This window comes from Pristiophorus japonicus, chromosome 1 (assembly GCF_044704955.1).
Source record: "Pristiophorus japonicus isolate sPriJap1 chromosome 1, sPriJap1.hap1, whole genome shotgun sequence".
NCBI lineage: Eukaryota > Metazoa > Chordata > Chondrichthyes > Pristiophoridae > Pristiophorus > Pristiophorus japonicus.
The window spans coordinates 88,149,719-88,155,718 of NC_091977.1; positions in this window are offsets into that span (position 1 = coordinate 88,149,719).

Consider the following 6,000-nt stretch of genomic DNA (forward strand, 5'->3'; position numbering starts at 1 on the left):
CTGTGTGTACCACTTGACTCATCTTGTGACCCTAGCACCCTCTTCTCCTCCAATAGCCTCATTTGTGTCTTGCAGCTCAGCCAGCAACGTGGCCCCAGGCAAGGCCACAGAGGCCAGAAGGTGGGGGCGCGGGGCAGGAGTCGGCAGATGATCCTACTACATCTGGTGCTGAGGAGCTCGTCAATCTGCACAGTCTGTTCACAACGGATGAGAGTGAGGACTTCGAAGAACCTGCATCACCACGCTCCAGAAGACATTCCACTCCAAGGCCATCTAGTCGTCCACCGGTCAGTCCCGCCTCCACTCTTGAATTATCAGCCCCAAACACCTCTCCACAGGACACTCCATTTTTCTCCAGGACGGCGCGACCCCGCGGAGGCCTCGTGGACGCGGCAGGTCTGTTCCACGAGTGCAACATGACAGCGGAGAGATGGTACAGTTGTCCAGAAGGTCTGCAGACATTGGTGACCAGCTCATCGAAGCATTGGGGGGCATATCCCGACAGCTGGCCACCATGACCGAGTACATTCCACGCATGGCGGAGTCCCTGGATGTGATAGCCAGGAACACTGCTGCCACAGGCCTCGCAGTACTCCCTGAGCGTGGCACTCCACCCCTAGGTTCCGCACCACCACTGCAAACAACAGATGAGAGTAAGGACCAAGATCCTTGCTTCTGCATCAGAGAATGTTGCCTCCTCGGCAGCCCCCACTCCCGTACCCATGCAACCACCGCATCTACCTTCATCCCCCACAATGAGGCAACGCCTGAAGAGCTCCTCGGCCAGGCGCCATGGAGCGAGGAGGGGAAGGGGTAGAGGTGGGGAGAAGAAAGGGAGGGGGGAAGGAAAGTGAGGTGCATATGCGCAGGTGATAGCTATGTTATATCTCCATCTGGGTGTATGCAATTTGTCACAATATATGGGGGCTGGGGACCACGCTCCTGCTTTGCCTTTGTATTCTGTGATGGTGGACATGTTGAACATGTGATTTATGTCAATGGTGGAAAAAGTGGGATGTGGGCGGGGGTTGGGTGTTATTGGCTGTGATACTTATGATTTCAGACCAATGTTGGTATTAAACTTTTGTTATTGAACATAACCTTGTTGCGCATTGGCTCAGATAGCTGGACTGTTACACACTGGTGATTCCTTACCATGAAAGGGTTAAATAAAACTTAACATCAATTAATGTAAACTTTAACTGGCACAAAGTTGATGGGCACCATTGTCAGAGCTGCACACACAGCAGTGTGTCAGCGTTGTCACTCACATCAGCGCTCTTTCATGCAAATCTTTCCAATATCAGCTCCTTACGTAAAGTGGGATTTAACAAATGCCAGCCACACTGCTGCCGTTCATTCCGGTTAGTTCCACTTTTTGTGGGCAGTCTTTGAGCGAGCGATATTGTGGGCGATATGTGTGCGAGGTGGTGAAATTGACGATGGGCGATCTCCATGGCCATTAGTTTGGGTAAATATGCTCTTTACGACAAGAAACAGTGGGCGGGCGTTATTATTGAAACTTGGCATTAATTCCTTGTGGAAAGTAACGCTGGGCGATATTATGGGCGTTGATTTTGCCCATTCTGCTGATTCCACCCAAAAAAAGTGGACGGGCGGTAATATTTTTTCCCGGCGTTAAGCCCATTTGGAAAATAACGCTCGGTGATATGTCTCCAAAAAAAGCCCGGCAGTTTCCATTTTGTGCCAAAATGGGCGATATATGGGTGTTATACGTCATTTCAGCGGTAAAATGGCCGTTAAGTGGGCGTTAAGCATGTAAAAAAAGTGGAGGTTCTTGTAATGTCTGTAAGCTTGTAATGTTTGCAGCTCCACACTGTGGATCTGGACGTATTGTGTACTGTAATTGCAGGGTTAATAATAAACAGAACCAGTCAGATTTCCGCAGACTTCCGAGAGAGCTGCCTGTCATGTTAGGAAGCTGTGTGTGCTGTGCTCTGTGAATATATCACATTTGGCGACGAGGTTGGGATTTTTCGGATGATTTAAAGCTGAAATTTTGTTGGTGAAGGATTCAGCCAGCCGACAGGGAGACTTTGGAAGTTTCTGTCTTTGGAAAAAAGCTACAAAATCCGAGGTAAAATACAGCATATGGTCTGAACAACTAGAGGTTAAAATGACAGGTGTATTGGGATATTTGGGGGAATATAGACATGACCGGGAATATTTTCAACCGTATGTGGATCAGCTAGAAATGTATTTCACTGCAAATAACATAATCGAAGTTCCAGACAATGCAGTCCAGAACCGGGCTGTGTTGGAACATAAGAAAGTGATCTTCTTATCGGAGGCAGGTCCGGCATTGTACGAAAACCTTGTAAATCTGCTTGTGCCTGATTAGCCAAAGGACACAACGCTTAAAGAGATTTTAACGAAGCTGGAGCAGCACTATAACCCCAAACCATTAGAAACTGCTGAAAGCTATCGTTTTGGGATTTGGAATAAAAAGGCTGATGAACTTATCAGTGATTACATTGTAGCATTAAAAAAGCTGTCGATGTACTGTATTTTTGGAAACTTTCAAAACCGAGCATTACGGGATCGTTTTGTTTGTGGGGTGAAAAATGATGCGATCAGAAGGAAGTTATTGACGACAGATGACTTGACTTTTGAGAATGCATGTCTCAGAAAGTCTCAGAAATTGGAAATTCTACTAGTGCGTCGAAGTCGTGCTATAGGTGCCTGGGACAACACATTGCTCAAAGTTGTCCATAAATGAAGGCAGAGTGTTTCTTCTGCAGAAAGACTGAGCATCTTGCGAAGGCATGCCGTCTGAAGGGTAAACCAGCTTTTAAAGCTATGAGTCCAGCGTTCAAAGCTATGATTAGAAATCCCAAGAGACGACATAGCATGGAAGAACAACAACAGGATGAGGAGATGCTAGAGTTACACGTCATCAGGAGCACGAGGTTAACGGACAGCGATCGGAAAGCATCGAAATCCACATGGATGTTGCGGGATTCAAGATACCAATGGAAATTGACACGGGTGCCTCCGTGAATGCAGTACCGGAGTCACTATACCGCGACAAATTGCGTGATTTCCAACTGGAGAAATTCAAGATAGAGCTGCGAGGCTACTCGGGAGAGAAAACTCCTGTAGTAGGCCGTATCAGTGTACCTACTATAAAGATCAATTTCAGAACTTGCCTCTAATAGTAGTGAAAGGAGACAAGTCTGCCTTACTAGGAAGAAATTGTTTGAGCTCCTTGAAGCTGGATTGGAGTAAGATTTTCTGTGTGGAACTGAGATTTTCATCAACGGATGAGGTTATCAAGCAGTATCCGAAGGTGTCCTGTGAAACGGGCAGTCCGATCCAAGGCTTCAAGGCGAGTGTCAGGGTACAAAAGGACGCGAGATCGGTTTACTACAAGCAACGTTCCGTACCATATGCACTCAAGGAGAAAGTTGAGCAAGAACTCAAAAGACTAGAGACTGAGAACATTATTTGTAAGATAGATCGATGTAATTCAGCTACACCCATTGTTGTTGTACCTAAGTCCGATGGTAAGGTAAGATTGTGTGGTGATTATAAAGTAACCGTAAGCCAGGTTCTGGAGGGTAATGTCCCCAATACATTGCTGAATATAGAAGATTTGTTCACAACACTGACAGGTGGTCAGATCTTCTCAAAACTGGATCTTATGAATGCCTACTTACAGCTTGAACTAGATGAGGAGTCCAAGTCATGTTTGACTATAAATACTCATCTAGGCCTATTTCAATTTAATAGGCTACCGTTTGGAGTGTCTTCTGCCCCTGCATATTCCAAGGGGTGATGAACCAGATTTTGCAAGGTATTGAAGGGGTAGTATGTTATTTGGATGACATACTAATTTCAGCACCAAATAGACAAATTCATAATAACATATTGAATGAAGTCCTCAAACGGCTAGAGAAGCACAGAGTACAAGTGTCTGCTAGTAAGTGTGAGTTATTTAAAAACTCAGTGGAGTAATTAGGGTACAGAGTAGACAAAGATGGTTTACATCCAACCATGGAAAAATTGGATGCGATCAGAAATGCACCCACTCCCAGGAATGTCACTGAACTTCGTTCATTCTTGGGTTTTTTGAACTATTATGGGAAGTTCCTACCAAATTTGGCTACAGTATTACATCCACTGAATGAACTTTTGAAAAAACAGATCCATTGGAAGTGGTCAAAAGAATGCGATACAGCATTCAAGGAGTGTAAAAGCAAATTGGTAGAGAGCACCATGTTAGTTCACTATGACATATCTAAGGAGATTAAGCCAGCATGTGATGCCTCTCCGTATGGATTTGGGGCAGTACTCTCTCATGTATTAAGGAGTGGGGAGGAGAGACCAATTGCTTTTGCTTCACGCACTCTCAGTGCCAGTGAGAGAAATTATGCGCAAATTGAAAGGGAAGCTTTGGCATTAATTTTTGGGGTCAAAAAGTTTCACAAGTACTTGTATGGTCATAAGTTTACCATCGTTATGGACCATAATCCCCTAACAGCAATCCTCCATCCAAAGTACCCAGTTCCAACATTAGCTGCAGCCCGAATGCAGAGATGGGCTTTGATTTTGTCAGCATATACATATGGTATTGAGTACAGACGATCAGCTGATCACAGTAATGCTGATGCAATGTCTAAATTGCCTTCCCCATCACAAGTTACACCCGATAGGGAAGAAGTGTTTTATTTTTCATACATTGATGAACTGCCAGTCACAGCTGAAGAGATTGGTAGAGCAACCAAACGTGACCCAGTGATATCAAAGGTGTATGAGTATATTGCAAATATATGGCCAAACCAGGTAACAGATAAAGATACACATACATTCTTCATTCGTAGGAATGAATTATCAGTAGATAAAGATTGTATCATGTGGGGTGCAAGAGTGGTTATACCAAATAAATGCAGGTCCAAATTATTAGGAGACCTCCATGACCAGCACCTAGGAATGTGCTTGACCAAGAGTTTTTCACGCAGTTATTTATGGTGGCCAGGTCTTGATAAAGTTATCGAGTACCTCGTGAGCCAGTGTATGACATGTCAATCAGTAAGCAAGCAACCACCACCAGTACCATTACAGCCATGGAAATGGCCTCCCAAGGTGTTGGCAAAGTCTACATATTGATTTTGCTGAGTTAGAAGGACAACAATTGTTCATTGTGATTGATAGCCATTCGAAGTAGGTTGAGGTGTTTCCAAGGTGGAAAATAACAACAAGTAAAACACTGGACATTTTACAAAAATGATTTTCTTCATTTGGCCTCCCTGAAGAGATTGTTTCGGATAATGGACCACAATTTCGTTCAGAAGAATTTGCACAATTCACGAGCAAAAATGGTGTGAAACATACCAAGGTTCCACCATACCATCCTTCTTCGAATAGTGCAGCAGAGTACACTGTACAAATTGTAAAACATGCCCTCATAAAACAAATGTTAGATCCATATACAAGGAAACGACATTTGTCATTGGATCACAAATTGGCTAATTTTTTGATTACATATCGGAATACTCCTCATACAACTACTGGTAGAACACCAGCAGAGTTGTTTCTCAAACGACAGCTACGAACCAGATTCTCGTAGTTAAAGCCAAATTTGGCACAGTCCATAGAAGAGACACAATTAAGACAGAAAGAGAATCAGGATAGAGGTAGAGTAAAAGAGAGAAGTGTGAAATTTAAACAGAAGGTGAGAGTGAAGAACCATCACCATAAATGGTTAAAGTGGTTACCAGGAAGAGTGGTGAAGAGTGTGACCCTCGCACATATTTGGTAAAGATGTTTGATAATGGACAGGTTAGGTTTGTTCATATTGATCATATTTTACCTACAGACATGGAAGGAGTTGAAGGTGGGAATGATTCAATTATTTCTGACTCATCAGATAGTTTTGATATACCAGTAGCAAATCCTAAATCCAATGTACTGGAAACAAATCCAGGAGAGAATCAGAATGAAAGTCTGAGTCCGAGTCAGGAAAACAAAGAGCCTGAA